This window comes from Triticum urartu, chromosome 6 (assembly GCF_003073215.2).
Source record: "Triticum urartu cultivar G1812 chromosome 6, Tu2.1, whole genome shotgun sequence".
NCBI classification, from domain to species: domain Eukaryota; kingdom Viridiplantae; phylum Streptophyta; class Magnoliopsida; order Poales; family Poaceae; genus Triticum; species Triticum urartu.
Window position 1 is genome coordinate 287,778,730 of NC_053027.1, and position 20,606 is coordinate 287,799,335.

Below are 20,606 nucleotides of genomic sequence, written 5' to 3' on the forward strand. Positions count from 1 at the left end.
AGCGCGAGCTGCGCGTCCGGTCCGACGGCGCGAGGAAGCACGGCACCCGGAAACAAGACCGAAGAGTACGACCGCCGGTGCGCATCCCTCTCCTCCGCAAGGTCGTCGTTCGTCGGGAGCTCTTCCTCCTCCGACGCGGGCTTCCTCCCCGTGAAGAGGGAGTGGTTGGAGGACGAGGAGGAGCTGGTGCCGTTCGCCTTCGTCCCCGTGAAGGAGAAGCCTGCTCCGCTCGGCCGCCGCGGAGTCGTCGAACCCGAGGACTACGTCGCGGACATCAACGCCGTTGCGGGCCCCCATCGCCGAGCGGAGCATGCGCGAGGAGGAGGAGCGTCGGCGCCACGCCGAGGAGCTCGAAGACCTCGAGTGGCGGCAGGCGGTCGCCGCCAACGAGAAGGCCGAGGAGTGGCGCCGCATCCGCGCGGAGCAGGTGGCGAAGTACGTCGACCTGTGCAGCTCCGGCGAGAGGATTGAGCGTCGCTCGGCCTCCACGGTGTCGTCCTCACCGCCGTCAGATCAGACCCCCTCTAGTACTAGTTAAAGTAGCATGTAGTATGATCTATGCTTGTATGAACTATGTAGTATGTGATGTGATGAACTATGTTTGTGCAATTTCTCCCACGAAAGTGTTTTTTCAAATTATGCAGGTTTAGATGCAGTATTTGTTCTGCCACGCTAGTTTTCGACCAGCAAACGCGATCTTTGTGAAACCGCAAACGCGTTTTGCGGGTCAAGTTTTTGCGGGGTCTGCTAGAGTTGCTCTTAGAGCAACTCCAACGCGGCCACGCGTGAACATCGTCCCAACGCTGTCAATTCAAACCGAAAACTAGTGCGCTCGTGTCTGGCATATTTTTAGCCCATATTTGCATCTGATTTCTGTCCACACGACACGAGGTAGATGCACCGCTTTTCGCTCGGTGTCTGCCACGGCCCCACCTGTCAGCCGCCCAACCACTACCGCGGCCTTAGTCGATGCGACCACCTAACTCGGGCCCACACGGCAGCATCTCGGAGTTCCAAGTTTACATCTAATGCAGGCGTGTGGGACGAGGGGGGCTCATCCACTTCTCCTCCCCGTTCATATATGGCCACACTCACTCCCTTCCCGGCGACAGCAAAACCCTAGGTTGCCATGGGTTTCTTCGGCAAGGGCAAGAGCAAGCTCGATGTCGGCGGAGGCTCATCCCGCATGCCGCCGCTAGCGCCACCGTCGCGTGCCTCCGAGTTGGAGCCACGTGCGGCAAGGAGGCGCCGATCACGGGACCGGCTTGACATCCCAGTGTACCGCACGTGTTGTGATAGAGGCAAAGGTGTCCCGATGTTTCGATGAGATGGTGGCTATCATTTTCTGTGGGAGTCGACCTTGGCGATCCGACTACGAGCGTGGGAGACGTCGCGCCTTAGCAATCGCTAAACCAACTTCCGAGGGTTATTGACCACGCCGGAGCACGATCAACCTGACCACGAGGGCCTGTTTCCTGCGAGCAAACGAAGAACAAGCAAGAAACTGAGATTGCAATCGGGATATTGCGAATATAAGAGGAAAGCTTTATTAATGAAGGTGGGGTTCTGTGACGCCTTGGTCTGGTCGTTGAACACAAACGAAGTACGCGAAGTTGCAGCTATGGCGAACTTTTGATCTAAACAAAACCCAAAGTCTAAACGGTGCCCTAAGGGCTGTATATATGGAGGAAGAGGGGGTAATTTCGTGGCCCTTGGGGAAGGGGTCCGAAACCAACCCTATCTCTTATTTCCCCACACATACAGACTCTAAAAACAGCCTATACTTATGCATTTCGAAATTACATGGGCCTGACCCAATAATAAGGTGACGCGGCACCTAGAATAGCCTCTGGACGAAATTTATGAAGTGGCATCTTGTATATTTCGTCCAAGGCTTCATGCACTCATTATGGTGGCTTCAAAGTCCTGAAATCATCACTTGTAACTCTGTTCTTGTTCCCCTTGCGCGTGCCATCAACTCCATACTTGTTCGTGCTCCAATGTTCATCCCTCTTATCCATGCCAGGCCCTTCATTTGTAAGCAAAACAAATATATCCAATTTAGGCAGCATCATATTCTCATGAACATTAGAATCATTACCAAGAAACGAAAGTACCTGATAATTTAACTGGCGTGCGCGAGCTCTAGTAATTGGTCCAGTATATGTAGTAGTAGGGGCTGTGGGTGTAACAATGGTATTGATGTCCTCATCATCCTCCCCTTCTTGAAATGAAGTTGTCCTCGACGGAAGCTCATCTTCCTCACCCAAATAAGGCTTCAAATCTGCAATGTTAAAAGTGGGACTAACCCCAAAATCTGCAGGCAGCTCAAGTTTATATGCATTATCATTTATTTTCTCTAACACCTTAAATGGACCATCAGCATGTGGCATTAGCTTTGATTTGCGCAAATTAGGAAACCTATCCTTACGCAAATGTAACCAAACAAGATCTCCAGGTGCAAAGACAACATGTTTTCTACCCTTATCTCCAGCAAGTTTATATTTAGAATTCATACGCTCAATGTTGTCCTTAGTAAACTCATGCATTTTTAAGATCAATTCAGCACGTTGTTTAGCATCGAAATTAACCTTCTCCGAAGATGGAAGAGGCAACAAATCAATGGGTGCACGAGGTAGGAAACCATACACAATTTCAAAAGGGCACATCTTAGTAGTAGAATGCAATGAACGATTATAAGAAAATTCAATATGAGGCAAGCATTCTTCCCACATTTTCTTATTATTCTTTAAAATAGCCCTAAGCATAGTAGACAATGTTCTATTGACTACTTCAGTTTGTCCATCAGTTTGGGGGTGACAAGTAGTACAAAAAAGCAGTTTAGTCCCCAACTTAGCCCATAAACATCTCCAAAAGTGGCTATGAAATTTAGTATCACGGTCTGAAACAATAGTATTTGGCACACCATGCAAGCGAATAATTTCACGAAAGAACAAATCAGCAACATTAACAGCATCATCGCTTTTATGACATGGTATAAAGTGTGCCATTTTCGAGAATCTATCCACGACAACAAATATGCTATCCCTCCCCTTCTTTGTTCGAGGTAAACCTAAAACAAAGTCCATAGATATATCCTCCCAAGGAACATTAGGTACATGCAAAGGCATATATAAACCATGAGGATTGAGTCGTGACTTAGCTTTTTGACATGTAGTGCAGCGAGTAACAAAACGCTCAACATCCCGTCTCATCTTTGGCCAAAAGAAATGTGTAGCAAGTATATCCTCCGTCTTCTTCACGCCAAAGTGTCCCATTAGTCCTCCTCCATGCGCCTCCTGCAACAACAAGAGACGAACGGAGCTAGCTGGAATGCATAGCTTGTTAGCACGAAACACAAATCCATCGTTAACGACGAACTTGTTCCATGTTCTACCTTCTTTACAATTCTGCAATACATCTTTAAATTCAGCATCATGCACATATTGATCTTTGATGGTCTCCAAACCAAATATTTTAAAGTCAAGTTGTGAAAGCATAGTATAACGACGAGACAATGCATCAGCAATAACATTTTCTTTACCCTTCTTGTGTTTAATGACATAAGGGAAAGTCTCAATGAATTCAACCCATTTAGCATGTCTACGGTTCAGTTTTGCTTGACTTTTAATGTGTTTCAAGGATTCATGATCAGAATGTATAACAAATTCTTTGGGCCATAAATAATGTTTCCATGTTTCTAAAGTCCGAACAAGAGCATATAATTCTTTATCATAAGTAGAATAGTTCAGACTAGGCCCACTCAATTTTTTAGAAAAGTATGCAACAGGTTTGCCATCTTGTAATAACACACCTCCTAATCCAATTCCACTAGCATCACATTCAAGCTCAAAAGTCTTATTAAAATCAGGAAGTTGGAGTAAAGGAGCATGTGTCAACTTATCTTTCAATACCGTGAAGGCTTCTTCCTGTGCGGTACCCCAAACAAAAGGCACATCCTTCTTTGTAAGCTCGTTGAGAGGTGCAGCAATGGTGCTAAAATCTCTCACAAAACGCCTATAGAAACCAGCGAGTCCAAGAAAACTCCACACTTGTGTGACCGTTTTGGGTTGCGGCCAACTCTCAATAGATTCAATCTTGGCTTTATCAACTTCAATTCCCTGTGGAGTAACAACATAGCCAAGAAAAGATACTCGGTCGGTGCAAAAGGTGCACTTCCCAAGGTTACCAAACAAACGTGCATCACGTAGAGCAATAAAAACAGCACGTAAATGTTCCAAATGTTCTTCCAAAGATTTGCTATAAATCAGTATATCATCAAAATAGACTACCACAAATCGTCCAGTGAAAGCACGTAAAACTTCGTTCATTAGTCTCATGAAAGTACTAGGTGCATTAGTTAACCCAAAAGCCATGACTAACCACTCATATAAACCAAACTTAGTTTTAAATGTTGTTTTCCATTCATCTCCCAATTTCATACGAATTTGATGGTATCCACTACGCAAATCAACTTTGGAGAATATTGTAGAGCCACTCAATTCATCAAGCATATCATCTAGCCTAGGGATAGGATGACGATAACGAATAGTAATATTATTAATGCCTCTACAATCAACACACATACGTGACGTACCATCCTTTTTAGGCACTAGTATAATAGGAACAACACAAGGAGTAAGAGATTCACGTATATAACCTTTGTCGAGCAGCTCCTGTACTTGACGCATAATCTCCTTCGTCTCCTCTGGATTGGTACGGTATGGTGCACGGTTGGGTAGCGATGCACCAGGAATTAAGTCAATTTGATGCTCAATCCCTCGAATAGGTGGTAATCCCGGTGGCACGTCTGGTGGGAAGACATCAGCGAACTCCTGCAAAATGTTAGTGACAGCAGGGGGCAAAGAGGAAGGCACGTCCTCGAATGAAAATAATACCTCTTGGCACACAAAAGCATAGCAAACAGATTTGCTAAAATCTAGCTCATCAATATCAGATTTGGTGGCAAGTAAACATGCACTTTTCAATTTAATTTCAGAAGCAACACTAGATGGTTTATTATTAGGCTTCATTTGTTGCTCAAATTCTTTTGCCACAATCTGATTTTCACTCTTATTTTTCTCCTGTTTTGCTTTATTAGCTCTATGAATATCATCTTTCAAAATGGAATCAGGAGTCATAGGGAGCAAAGTAATATTTTTATCCTTATGAACAAGAGTATACTGATTGTTTCTACCATGGTGTACAAATTTTTTATCAAATTGCCATGGTCTACCAAGTAATAAGGAACATGCTTGCATAGGTACCACATCACAATCAACATAATCAGCATATGTAGAGATACTAAAATGCACACGAACAGTACGTGTTACCTTAACCTTGCCGCTGTTGTTGAACCATTGGATGTAGTAAGGATGTGGATGTGGTCTTGTGGTAAGAGATAACTTCTCCACCATCTCCATGCTAGCCAAGTTGTTGTAGCTCCCTCCATCTATGATGACGCGAATAGAACGTTCCTTCACAACTCCCTTTGTATGGAACAAAATATGCCTCTGATTTTGCTCAGCTTGTGTAACCTGCACACTCAAAACATGTTGAGCAACTAAACATTCATACCTGTCAGCATCTTCAGCAGCCATGTATTGCGTCTCATGATCAGAATCATCTCCACCGTGTTCTTCATGTGTAATAAGAGCCAAAGTCTCCTCATCATAGTCACTAGCGGACTCATACCCACCATCCTCAGTAGCAATCATCACACGCTGAGATTGGCATTCTCTCGCAAAATGTCCTCTTCCCTTACAATGAAGACAAATAATATCACTTGTGTGCCCTGTTGACGCCATGGAAGAAGAAGAGTTCTGTGCAGGCCCAGCAGGTGTGCTCTTGGCAGATAGTGGTGGTTGTGCCTGCTTTCTTGTATCACGGTTGGAGGTTGCACCTGAAGGAGGTGATGGTGCAGTGGAAGTAGATGATGCACGTGGTGTCCATGATGAAGGTCGGCCTGCAGAAAAGTTAGTTCGCGCCAATGCCTGTCGATCCCGCACTTCACGTTCAGCTTTACAAGCAAGATGGAATAAACGAGTGATATTATTATAATCCTTATAGTCTAGAATGGTCTGAATCTCTCTATTTAATCCACCCAGAAAACGTGCAAGCATAGCTTCATTCTCCTCAACTATACCACATCTAATCAAGCCAGTTTGTAATTCCCGATAATATTCTTCTACCGAATTTTGTCCTTGTCTTAAGCGCTGCAATTTTTGAAGTAATTCACGTTGATAATATGTTGGGACCCAACGAGTACGCATAGCAGTTTTCAAAGCAGCCCAAGTAGCAGGAACATGATATAATCAACAATATTCAGACCACCAAACACATGCAAAGCTAGTGAAAGCACAAACAGCAGCAGGAACACGTCTCTCCTCAGGATATTGTAAACATGTAAATCGTTGTTCAGTTTCTAACTCCCACGTAAGATATATATCAGGAACATATCTACCCTCAAATGGTGGAATATTCAATTTCAGTTTAGGGAGATGGTCATGATCTCGTACCTGAGGGGGAGCCCTAACATTGCCATTATTTGCATGTGGACGACCTGGTGGTTGTGGTGCTGGTGGTTGCACGTAGTTCTGATTTTGATCAACCTCATCCTCGTAATCTCCCGCATACTCATCCTCCTCCACATCAGCAGCAGGGGCCACAGAAGTATCAACAGCAGCACCAGCAGTTTGGCCAGGGTGAAGAGGGACACGGCTCGCTCGGCGGAGGGCTGTTTCCCGACGTGGAGGTAGTCATCGTTGTTGCTGTTGTAGAGGTGCGTTAGGTGCGGCCGGTGGTGGTGGTGGAAGATGCGCGAGCAATTCATTAAACTTGTTATCGAGCTTTGTTTTGAATGTCTTCTCCATGCCATCTATCTTCTCCATGGCCTCTTCAAATCTGTTTAGCACATCTTGCACCTGTCCACTCATCATTTGCTGAAATTTATCATGCAACTCCTTATTCATCATGTTCTCCCAGTCAGTCTCGTCGGCTTGTGATCCTGGCATGGTTAGCAGCAATAGAAACACACAAGAGTATGATCCTACAGACTACTAACAGAGGTGGTGGTGGGTGTCACAAATCCGTCAAGCAAATCTTAAAGTCTTACCAGTTCTTACCCAGCAGCAGGCGGTGATCGGCAACCGTTGTAGTCAAAACTCTCAAAAGCTTGGATAGAGCGATTGCCAGGGAGAGTCAAATGCACGATGTAGATGTATGTGGAGCTGGGAAGGCTTATAATATGGTAGCAAAAAGGGTCAGCAATAATCAATTCAGAGATGCAAAGTTGAATAAACGCTCAATGACGGTACTGTGCTGGTCCTAGGCTAGACCGTGCTAGAGACGCGAGCCTAGAACACTAACAAAATCACGGCGCTGCACATAAACAAGGGAGGAGCACACTCTGATTTTTTTTCTTTTTTTGCACTTTTTCCTCTTTTTTTTGCTCCGCAACAATTTTTTTTCGAAAAAGTCTACAAATGGCCTAAAAACTGCCTATCCAGAATTTTCCAGATTTAGTTTTTTTTAAACTGGAACTATTTTTCTTCTGCGGATGGCACATAAGTTGGGGGGTCCTTCTCTGTCACGACTCGAAGTACGGCGTGATCTGGAAATCCAAAACAGAGTAACAAAATACTGGACTCGGAATAGGACTGGTGGCGGAGATGAATCTGGTGGAACTCGGACTGGTGGCGGAGATGAATCTGGTGGAACTCGGACTGGTGGCGGATATATGTTGCAGGTGGACTCGGATTGGCGTGATGGCGGCGGATATGTGGTGGCGTATATGGACTCGGATTGGTGGTGAATATGTGGTGATATATGGCAGCGGCGATGATGATGATTCGGTGGTGATATATGGCAGTGGCGATGTGACAACCTGTGAACAGAACTCGAAACTCTAAAGGACTAGACGCTAAGACCAGTAACTTGACACGACGATGCAACCGCAAATTCAATAAAGCAAATATAGAAAAGATTATGCAAAGGCTCAGATTGGTTCAGATTTGATGAACTAACCCTAATTTTTTTTGGCTTTTTCATGGACTGTAGGTATGAAAAACAGACTCGATCTAAACTATGAAAAACTATAAAATCTCACCGAGCAACCTGGAGCTCTGATACCACTTGATAGAGGCAAAGGTGTCCCGATATTTCGATGAGATGGTGGCTATCGTTTTCTGTGGGAGTCGACCTTGACGATCTGACTACGAGCGTGCGAGACGTCGCGCCTTAGCAATCGCTAAACCAACTTCCGAGGGTTATTGACCACGCCGGAGCATGATCAACCTGACCATGAGGGCCTGTTTCCTGCGAGCAAAAGAAGAACAAGCAAGAAACTAAGATTGCAATCGGGATATTGCGAATATAAGAGGAAAGCTTTATTAATGAAGGTGGGGTTCTGTGACGCCTTGGTCTGGTCGTTGAACACAAACGAAGTACGCGAAGTTGCAGCTATGGCGAACTTTTGATCTAAACAAAACCCAAAGTCTAAACGGTGCCCTAAGGGCTGTATATATGGAGGAAGAGGGGGGAATTTCGTGGCCCTTGGGGAAGGGGTCCGAAACCAACCCTATCCCTTGTTTCCACACACATACAGACTCTAAAAACAGCCTATACTTATGTATTTCGAAATTACATGGGCCTGGCCCAATAATAAGGTGACGCAACACCTAGAATAGCCTCTGGACGAAATTTATGAAGTGGCATCTTGTATATTTCGTCTAAGGCTTCATGCACTCATTATGGTGGCTTCAAAGTCCTGAAATCATCACTTGTAACTCCGTTCTTGTTCCCCTTGCGCATGCCATCAACTCCATACTTGTTCGTGCTCCAATGTTCATCCCTCTTATCCATGCCAGGCCCATCATTTGTAAGCAAAACAAATGTATCCAATTTAGGCAGCATCATATTCTCATGAACATTAGAATCATTACCAAGAAACGGAAGTACCTGATAATTTAACTAGCATGCGCGAGCTCTAGTAATTGGTCCAGTATATGTAGTAGTAGGGGCTGTGGGTGTAACAATGGTATTGATGTCCTCATCATGTTGGCATTGGTATTACCGCCAGCCATGGCCGGGTATTAACCTCCCCACGACTGGCACATTGACCCACGCCGCATCCTGGTGTCGCAGTCACCGTGGGTGCACACGGAGGAGGTGTGCAAGCACCATGCCCTCTGGACGCCCACCCAGTACTGGGGAGAGTGATGAGATGTATTGCCACAACTAGTATATCAGATATTTTCGAAGGTTTGAGGTACACGATTTCCGAGGTTTTCTTGGTTATGTGTTGACGGATGGATACAGTTGGAGTTTAGGATTTGTTAATTGTGTGAAATATTTGTGCCTCCCGGTATCCCCAACACCAGATTGCATAACCAGAAAGTTTCAGGAGTTCATAGGTGGGAATTCAAGTAGTTACCTAGGTTTATCTTTCCAACAAATGCATGAGGGTTTATGTATTTGTTTCCAGCTTATTCCGCAAGCCAATCCCTTGTTTTGTTTTGAGTTGTGGTATTTGAGTTGCTTCAATGTCAAGTGTTGATTCCATACCTTTTCCTAAGCGGTGTTCTCATATTTTTATGTGAATACTAATCCTTCTTGATCATCGAGGCTGTCATGTTAATTCTTTTCCAACCGGCGTGCTTCTCTTCAAGTGGATCCGATCATTTCAACATCCCGCAAGATCAATTCTAAGTTTTCTCAACGGTGTCTGTTTCATCCGTCCCCAAGTTGCCTTTGTTTTCCCACCCTTTTTCTTCAAGGACTCAGGTTTCTTAATCAAGTATCCATCTTATGGATGTGAAGTTTCTTCATTCTTTCCTTCTATGTTCTTATCCGGTGATTGTCATGAAGATGGTCAGGAGTTTCAAGTTCATCATTCTTCGTTCTTTTTTCTTCTCCGGTGGATTCAATTCAAGCTTTCGGTGTTGATCATATTCATTTCCTTGTTTCAAATGCTTTCTCATGTCGATGCACCTCTTAATCATTCACTTCTCGCTATTCATTTGTTTTGGAGTGCTGAAGATATCTCTGAAGATTCATGTTTCCATTCTTAATCCATTCAAGCTATTTCGAGGTTGTTATCTCATTCAAGCCATTTAAATCAACCGGTGCAATCTCTATTTTAAAATCGTTCAATGGTGTTCTCTTTTGAGTGGGCCCTAACCCACATGTCTTTTCCCAGGATCTTACCTGACTCTTCTAAATTTTTCGGAGTTATTCTCAAATTCTTTTAAAGTGTGACGTAAGAATGGATTCCATTAGTCATATGTTTTCTCTAAGATTGCTTTCAAAACATTTTTCATCGTTGGCTCAACCTCTTCGCTTTTCATTCTTCCGGAGTGTCTCATCAATTATCATGGTGGTTCTCATCATCATTCTCAACATTTGAAGACCAAAGAAGAATTTTTCCTAAATCTTGGTCCGTTCTCTTGAAGATTCGTGGTTTTAGCTTCATGCCATCCTCTCAAATCATTTTCAGTCGTGAGAATTCTTTTCATGCCCATCCGAAGAATTTCATGAGTTCTTTCCATTTTATTCCTACGAAGGCCATCATTTCGGGTTTATTCATTCTCAATGTTCAGCTCTCATTCCCCAATTGTTCCGGTGCATCGTTCAAGTATTCTCTAGTCAGCTCGTGATCTATTCGTTCTCATGTATCTAAATTTTGTCAAGTATCTTTATTCATTTTCTAATTCTTCCTGGTGAATTGTGCCTTTGCTACGTTCATTTTCAATTCTTACGGTGGTTCGTTCAAAATTTCTCTTCCTTCGTTATCGTATCAATTCATTCGTTATTTCCAAATCCCACCGGTGGATCCATCAAGACCTTCTCAAGTTTGCGCTATATCTCTCCTCAATCCTTTTCAAGAGGAATAAGTAGTATGCCAAATCTGTTGCTTGTCATCAATTTAAATTGGTGAAGGATACGCATAACATAATTCTTATTCTTGTTTCATCCAAGTGATTCATCTTTCTTTTCGGAGTTGTTTGTCATATCACATTCTCGGTTCGAGATGCTTCATCTTTTTTCGGAGTTCCAAGCTCTCTCAATTATTTCATCGCGAAGCTCCATCTAAATCATCACAAGGTTTTCATCTTGTTATTTTTCAACGTTCACTTCCTTCCTACTATTTCTTTTGTTACCAGAGTTCTTCATGGAGGCTCTACATGATGGTTCATCAAGGATTTAATTCATTCTCGAAGTGTTCTTCAAGATACTTGTTGGAGGAGCTCAAGTATTCTTCATCTTGCATTCCGAAGTGCAATTCTTTTTATCTTATCTTTTGAGGTGGTGTTATGTCATTCTTGATAATTTCCCTTCGTGTTTCATGATGCACATGTTGTCAAGAATGAGGTATTTTAAAACCATCAATCTCTTCGTTGGAGTTATCTTGGTAAAGATTTCACCTAAAGCCTTCCCTAAGGAATGGTGCTATTTGTGGTGCTTATCAATGATCCAAGTTTTCTCTCCTCTCGGCGAAATAAGTGTTCGTCTCTTCGTTGATCTCAAGCAAGGAATTGTTTTTGTTAGTGGCAGAATTTCACCTCTAGTTTTGAGATGTTTTCCACAAGCCCACAACAAGCTTATTCTTTTGTTGTTGATTTTTTCAACAACTCTGTTCAACCCTTCTTCGTAAGGATGCCCTTTCAATTTTAATTGGGAGAGTTGTCATTCTTCTTCTCCGTTCTTTTCTTCCAACCATCTAGTTTTCCATTCATTTGTTCCGGAGGCATTGTGATGTTGCTCTCTTCACCCATCATATCGCTTTGTCAAGATCTTGTTCTCTTCTTTCTTACCCATTTAACCGGAATGTTGCGTCCTATTTTCAAGCTCTTTCCATCTTATCAATTTCCTTCCATTTTCAATGGAGTGCTGCCCAAATTCTTTCGCTTTTACTCTTTGTCTATTTCATTTTAATCAGAGTGGTTTCAAATCTATTGTGTCCCTTGAGCTCTTGGTTCTCGTTCTATTACTTGCTCCTCTTCTTAACGGGATGTTTTCAATTTCGTTCATCTCCGTTGTGTCATTCATTCAAGTTGTTCAACCGCCAAGGTTCATGGTTTCACTCGTTTGTCAAAGAAGCAACTTTGTTTTACCTCTTCCTCTTCCGCTTCTCTCCGGTGCCATCCTTAGATCTTGGGGTGAGATCTCTTGTAAGTGGAGGAGTGTTGTGACGACCCGAGACCGACGCTCTAGAGGACTTCCATGGATTCCGAGTTTCGTCGTGTGATTTATTTGTTTGTTGCATATATCATCGCATCATCCGCATTACATCTGCATGTTTTCATAAAAACTCGTAGTCGTTTGTAGTGTCGCTTCTCTCTCGGTCCCTGTTGTCCTGTTGTCAGCCTGCTTGTCTTTGTCGACCTCTCTCAGACCCCCCCGCTTGCTTGTCCGAAACTACCCCGGTCCCGACCCGGGCTGTCGTGACCGATGGGTCCGGATCATCCCCAAACATCCCTAAAATATCTTCGTTTTCTTATTTGGTCTCCCTGCCTATTTATTTCTCGACCGTCCGATTGCGATCGGAGGGACGAGGTAGCCTGATACGTCTACAACGTATCTATAATTTTTGATTGTTACATGCTATTATATTATCCGTTTTGGATGTTTAATGGGCTTTAATATGCTCTTTTATATTATTTTTGGGACTAACCTATTAACCGAGGTCCGATGCGAGTTTCTATTTCTTTTTGCCTATTTTAGAGTTTCGCGGAAAAGGAATACCAAACGGAGTCCAAACGGAATGAAACCTTCGCGATGATCTTTCCTGGACCGAAAGCAATCCAGAAGACTTGGAGTTGAAGTCTGGAACTCCACGAGGCGGCCACAAGGCAGGAGGGCGCGCCCAGGGGGGTAAGCGCGCCCCCCACCCTCGTGGGCCCCTCGTAGCTCCACCGACGTACTTCTTTCGCCTATATATACTCGTATACCCTAGATCGATCACAGAGAGCCACGAAACCACTTTTGCACCGCCGCAACCTTCTATACCCGTGAGATCCCATCTTGGGGCCTCTTCCGGCGATCTGCCAGAGAGGGAATCGATCACGAAGGGCTTCTACATCAACACCATTGCCTCTCCGATGAAGAGTGAGTAGTTTACCAAAGACCTTTGGGTCCATAGTTATTAGCTAGATGGCTTCTTCTCTCTCTTTGATTCTCAATACAAAGTTCTCCTCGATGTTCTTGGAGATCTATTCGATGTAATATTCTTTTGCGGTGTGTTTGCCGAGATCCGATGAATTGTGGGTTTATGAACAAAATTATCTATGAATATTATTTGGTTCTTCTCTGAATTCTTATATACATGATTTGATATCTTTGCAAGTCTCTTCGAATTACCGGTTTAGTTTGGCCTACTAGATTGATCATTCTTGCAATGGGAGAAGTGCTTAGCTTTGGGTTCAATCTTGCGGTGTCCTTTCCTAGTGATAGTAGGGGCAGCAAGGCACGTATTGTATTGTTGCCATCGAGGATATAAAGATGGGGTTTTTATCATATTGTTTGAGTTTATCCCTCTACATCATGTCATCTTGCTTAATGCGTTACTCTGTTCTTATGAACTTAATACTCTAGATGCATGCTGGATAGTGGTCGATGTGTGGAGTAATAGTAGTAGATGTAGAATCGTTTCGATCTACTTGACACGAACGTGATGCCTATATTCATGATCATTGCCTTAGATATCTTCATAACTATGCGCTTTTCTATCAATTGCTCGGCAGTAATTTGTTCACCCACCGTAATACATGCTATCTTGAGAGAAGCCACTAGTGAAACCTATGGCCCCCGGGTCTCTTTCTTATTATATTGCATCTCTTTTATTTACATCACATCTCGTTTACTATTTTGCAATCTTTACTTTCCAATCTACACAACAAAAATACCAAAAATATTTACTTTACTATCTTTATCAGATCTCACTTTTGCGAGTGACCGTGAAGGGATTGACAACCCCTTTATCACGTTGGTTGCAAGGTTTTTGATTTTTTGTGCAGGTACTATGTGACTTGTGCGTTGTCTTCTACTAGATTGATACCTTGGTTCTCAAAACCGAGGGAAATACTTACGCTACTTTGCTGCATCACCCTTTCCTCTTCAAGGGAAAACCAACGCATGCTCAAGAGGTAGCAAGAAGGATTTTTGGCGCCATTGCGAGGGGGGGGGATCTATGCCAAGTCAAGACATACCAAGTACCCATCATAAACTCTTCTCCCTCACATTACATTATTTGCCATTCGCCTCTCGTTTTCCTCCCCCCACTTCTAAAACGATTTTCAAAAACCTTTGCCTTTTCTTCGCCCCTCTTCCGTTCGTCTCTTTTCGCTTGCTTCTTGTGTTCTTGGGTGTTAGTGTGCCTGTTTGCTTTGATGGCTCTGCCAAAAAGCGTTGATCCTCACCTTAGAAGGTTGGAAGAAATTGAAAACAACGTTAGAAGCTTTATGTCTTTGCAATTTGAGCATAATAGTTTCTTTAGAAACGAGCTTAAAGAACAGAAAAGTTTTATGGAGTACATTGTCGTGGTTCTAACTCTGACAGTGATGTAGGGGGGTGAGTATGGAGAGGCTAGATCCTAGCTATTGGGAAGTTGTTACACGCGAGGTTTACGAGTTCAGGCCCTTCTCGGAGGAAGTAATAGCCCTACGTCTCGGAGCCCGGAGGCGGTCGACTGGATTATGCGTGTATAGATTACAGGGGTGCGAACCCTTCCTACTGAGGAGGGGGGTGGCTTATATAGAGTTCGCCGGCCCCCTCCTGCCCTCAGTAATGCAGGGTTTTAAAGTACATTTAAGATGGGGCGTTACTGGTAACGCCTCTAATAAAGTGCTGTAATGACCATGAAGACTACTTAACAGCTGACCGTTTGCCTACAGAGTGACTATAGATCTCCTAGCAGTCGAGTGAATAGCTTCATGGTCAAGTGGTAGCTTCTTGGTCGAGTGTCTTGAACCCGTCGAGTGGAGTACCTTCAAGTCGATTGATGGGTGATTTCTTCTAGGGATGTCCTTGGGTAGGACTCTTTGGGACGGGTCCGTGCTCCTACCCCAGGTACATAGCTTCATCATTAGCCCCCGAATGGATCGAGGTTAGAGTGGGGGAGGAGTTGGGGATCCTTTCCGACCGGTTCTTTGAGGTTGTAAGAGTGCCTCGCTTAGGGTCAGTTGTCGCGGACGACGTCACCAACCTCTTTCAGTCGCCTTGATCCATTCCAGGCCCTTCGTCGAGTGAATATCCTTGCTTGCAACATGCCAAGTGTTGGTACGAGCAGGATACTCTGTTTTTGGCAAGCGGTTCTGCGGCCCGCGGATCTCACGGGATTTGGATTTTGGGAAGCGCGCGGGACGGGAGTAGCCGCAGTAATCGGAAGTGAAAAAGCGGAAACTCCTCGATCCTCGCGTCGCCTTTTTCACCACGTACTGCGCGCGCGTCTGTTGCGGGATTTGACTGGGCTGCCTGGGCCTACCGGTCAGTCACTCGGGAGCAGCCCCTTATAAGTTGCCGGCTCGGGGTTTCCAAGCCGCGCGCTTCTCTTCTGCTTCCTTCTTTCTTTCTTCCTCTCTCCCTTCGCGAGCTCTCCTGCGACCCTCGGCCGTACCCTAGCGCCATTAGCTCGTGCGAGACCTCGCCGGCGACGATGGTGAAGGGCAAGACCACTGCTTTGGAGCGCGCGAAGAAGGCGGCGGCGGCGGGAAAGGAAAGAAGTCTTCGCGAGGTGGATCTTCCTCCCGGACCACCCTGCCCAAGGGTTGGATTCAGGGCGATTGGATGCCATCAGTGCTCCGACAGGAAGATCTCGACGACATGGTCGAGGGAGGAGCCATTCCCCACGAGGCCGCGCGTCTCCGGGGAGGGAGATTGAGCCGCAACCCCGCGACGGTGAGTGCGTGCTCCTCGCCACCCACATCGACCAAGGGTTTTCTCTGCCTCCCCATCCATTCTTCCGGAGCTTCTTGAATTTCTTCGGAGCGCAGCTCCATCACTTTACCCCCAATTCCATAGTCTACCTTGCCGCGTTCATTTCCATGTGCGAGGCCTTCCTGGGTTGCCGTCCGCATTGGGGGCTTTTCAAGCATATCTTTACTTGCCGCTCCCAGTCGGTGAAGAAGGCCAAGTCGAGTGACGAGAAGACGCAAGTCATCCAGTTGTGCGGGGGTCTGGCGATCCAGACGAGGGGGAAGAGCTGTTTCCCCTCTATCACCTTCCCGGAGTCGGTCCGCGGCTGGCAGTCGACCTGGTTCTACTGCCAGGACCAGGCGACCCCTGGGCAGTCGACCGGTCTTCCTCCTTTTTCACTCGACCGAGCCGAGAAGCCTATCTCTCTGAAGGTCACGCCAGAGGAAAGTGCCCAAGTCAAGGTATTGGCGGGTCGAGTGGTTGAACTTGTCCGTGAGGGGGTGACTGTGATGGACCTGTTAGAGGTCTTTCTCCAGAGGCGCATCCAACCGCTCCAGGCGCGAGACCATCCGATGTGGCTGTATTCTGGCCTTGACGACACCACTCGGATCCACTCGGAGGAGGTCACCGATGAGATGCTGGAGGGGTGGCTGTCAAGTATCACGGGGAACAAAGACAACCCCCGAGGAGCCAGAAGGGTGATTCCACTCGACAACTCATATGAAGTGGATCAGGTATGTCTTTGTGTCGGATATCTGGCCTTCTGTATTAGTCTTCTTTGTGTAAGTCGACTGACTTTCGTCCTGTCCGTTGTCCTCCAGGCTACCACTGAGATGTACTCGACGCCCAACGGGGCACAAGGGCCGACCGAGGAAGGTGAGGGGAGTGGAGGCGAGAGCGGGGACGACCAGGTCGAGTGGGAGTCTGACGGTGAGGGAGAGGAGGGCGACGACATCTTCTCCAGTGAGGAGGAGGAGGAGGCTGAACCCTCCCGCCCGGAGGGACGGTCCAAGCTCGCCCACGATCCAGCGCAGGAACGTGGCAAGGCGGCCGCTCCTGTTAGGCAGTCGCCGAAACGCCCTCGGACTTCTTCTCCTCCGCCGACCGGGAAGGCTCCCAAGCACCCACGAACGGCGCCATCTAAGCCGCCCAAGGCCTTGCCCAAAATGAAGATAGCTGTTCCCACCATTTCGGGGTAACAACAACACTTGCTTTCCTTTGTCGACTGTGGACGGATCCTTGGTTGATTCACTGGGCCAACTGACTAACTTTCGAGATTTGCAGTGGTGCAACTTCTGAGGTCTCCGCCAGGAACGACGACCAAGAGATGGAGGACGCTGTCACCTCCAACCCTGGTACGATCACTGCCGTCTTGCTAACGAGTCGACTGAAGCGTTGGTCGATTGAATGTTTTCCTTGCAGCTCCTCCTCATGTTATCGACCTCCCGGACGACGACGACAACACACCACTGAGGGTGAAGAGGAAGAAGAAGGTGTTGGCTGGCAAGGCTCCGCAATCCACTCCCGCGCCTGAGGCTGCAGTTCGGGATGATGGCGAACCCACTCGGGCTTCCGTGACTTTCGCTGTTCCTTTGACGAGTGTGCAGCCTTCAGCGTCGACTGCAGATCCGTCTTCGCTTTTTGCTGCGTACCCCGTCCCTGAGGACCAAGCGGCTGCTGCGAAGGAGGCTGTACGCCAGGCTGGAGTCATGATGGAGCAGGTAAAAGTGGCTCGGGAGGCTTGCCAGGCGGCTTACGGCGCAAGCTCGGCTCTCCAGAGCAATGTCCAGGTCAGTCGACTTCAACACTTGGTCTGTTTTGGTATGTTCTTTGAAGAATCTCTTTTCCGAAGATCTTTAAGTTTGTACACCCACTGGGTTTTTTTTTGGACGAGTGGGGGCACGCTAAGTGCACCCACTGGGTGTAGTCCCCGAGACTATGGTCGACTGCTGGCGGTCGGCTGTAGTCTTTAAATTGAGTCGTAGTTGAGTTTCTTCGCTCTGCCTGATCGGGCCATGTCGAATGGAAGTCGACTGCGGGCAGTCGACGTCTTTCTCTCTTTTTTTACTGGGTGTAGGCTTATTGTCTCTCAGCTGCTCGGAAGCAACTTGTCTTTGACTCAACTTCAGGGGTCGGTCGGGTGGTCTTTGACTCGACTTCAGGGGTCGGTCGGGTGGGATAGGAACCGGTGGGGGCACGCTAAGTGCACCCACTGGGTGTAGTCCCCGAGACTATGGTGGACTGCTGGCAGTCGACCGTAGTCTTAGTATTTATTGTCTTTGTTGCTCTTCTTCTTTTTTTTACTGAGATTGCAACTCCTCCCCTTCGACTTCAGAAGTCTTGTGATCTTGGAACCCGCTTGGCTGACCTGGAGAAGCAGCAAATTCAAATGAACCTCGATCTGGAGCTGGCCAGGACGGAGCTGCAGAAGGTCAGAGACGGCGCCGCAGGTAAGGCGCCTTTGTCGACTAGTTAGTTTTCAGGCTTGACTCAATCATCATTTTTGCAGAAAAACTGAAAGAAGCTCTGGCGAAGAAGGATCAGGACTTGGCTGCTGCCCGTAAGGAGGCTGATGACAAGACCGCTCTGGCCGCGCAGAAGCTGGCTTCGGTCGACCAATTAGAAGGGGAGAACACCAAGTTGAAGACCGCTCTGAAGGAAGCCAACAGGGAGTGTTCGCGTTGGAAGAAGGAGCACCTCACCCTGAGCGAGAAGATGGAAAGCCTCGCTCGCAGGAGAGACGACCTGGAGAGCTACTTGAGGAGCTTTGCCAAGAAGCTGTACATCAAGCTCGAAGGTGCACAATCAGTTCCGACTGGTTCTTTTTGTGTCGACTCAGTTTTATGAAATTTGACTTATCCTTGGGTCGTGCATGCAGAACTTTGCCAGAACTTCGAAGAGGAGACCGCGCGGATCGAAACAGGTTTGGATCCAATCAACTCTCCGGTGCAAGACGAAGCTGCCATGAACCTGCTCCGACTGGAATCCCGCGTTGACGGCGTCGTGGATTACTTGGCTCGATTGAAGGTCGCCATGACGCGGATCGACCCGACGCTTTGGCCAGAGTCCATGCTCCAGAACAATCTCGAGTCTCTAATGACTCGACTCAACGGAATCCCTGACCGAGTGCAAGAGTGGAAGAAGTCTTCAGCTCGGTGTGGTGCCGACGTGGCTCTGTCTCTGGTCCACGTCCATTGCAAGGAGGTGCGGGATGAGAAGCTGGCCGCCATCCAAGTTGCCAACACGAGGAAGCACAACTTCCAGGACTTCATGGAGACATTTATTGCTGCTGCTACCCGCATCGCAGATGGGATCGACTTGGATGAATTTGTCGCCCCTGCCAGTCCTCCTCCTGAGGAATGAAAAAACTTGCCTCGGGATGCCGAGTGTATTTTGTAATCCATTAAACTCTGCCTTAAATTTGTCTCGGAATGCCGAGTGGAAGTGTAACAATTAAACTCTGCCGAGCTGTGGGCTCGAGTACTTTGATCTGAGGTCTCTTGGATATTTTAGGCTTTATTTGAACTTGATTTGTCGTTGAATCTCTTTGTGGATGACCCGTCGAGTGGGATTTGATCTTCACTCGAAATAACTTTGTGTCTGTGGTGCAGCTCCGAAGGAGAAGGTGGCGGTCGAACTACCCCTCGTCGTCCTTGGGAAATGAGAAGTGTTTCATACTTAGGTGAGCGCGGGACTGCAGCTAAGCCCCCGAGTGGGAGGTTTGCTCTCCACTCGGTAGGATTTTTCAAACTTAGGCGAGTGCTGACCGCAGCTAAGTCTCTTCGTAAGAGAACTTAGGCGAGTGCTGGACTGCAGCTAAGCCCCCGAGTGGGAGGTTTGCTCTCCACTTGGTAGGATTTTCAAACTTAGGCGAGTGCTGACCGCAGCTAAGTCTCTTCGTAGGAGAACTTAGGCGAGTGCTTGACTGCAGCTAAGCCTCCGAGTGGGAGGTTTGCTCTTCACTCGGTAGGATTTTTCAAACTTAGGCGAGTGCTGACCGCAGCTAAGTCTCTTCGTAAGAGAACTTAGGCGAGTGCTGGACTGCAGCTAAGCCCCCGAGTGGGAGGTTTTCTCTCCACTCGGTAGGATTTTCAAACTTAGGCGAGTGCTGACCGCAGCTAAGTCTCTTCGTAGGAGAACTTAGGCGAGTGCTGGACTGCAGCTAAGACTCCGGGTGGGAGGTTTGCTCTCCACTCGGTAGGATTTTCAAACTTAGGCGAGTGCTGACCGCAGCTAAGTCTCTTCGTAAGAGAACTTAGGCGAGTGCTGGACTGCAGCTAAGCCCCCGAGTGGGAGGTTTGCTCTCCACTCGGTAGGATTTTCAAACTTAGGCGAATGCTGACCGCAGCTAAGTCTCTTCGTAGGAGAGCTTAGGCGAGTGCTGGACTGTAGCTAAGCCTCCGAGTGGGAGGTTTGCTCTCCACTCGGTAGGATTTTCAAACTTAGGCGAGTGCTGACCGCAGCTAAGTCTCTTCGTAGAAGAACTTAGGCAAGTGCTGGACTGCAGCTAAGCCTCCGAGTGGGAGGTTTGCTCTCCACTCGGTAGGATTTTCAAACTTAGGCGAGTGCTGACCGCAGCTAAGTCTCTTCGTAGGAGAACTTAGGCGAGTGCTGGACTGCAGCTAAGCCTCCGAGTGGGAGGTTTGCTCTCCACTCGGTAGGATTTTTCAAACTTAGGCGAGTGCTGACCGCAG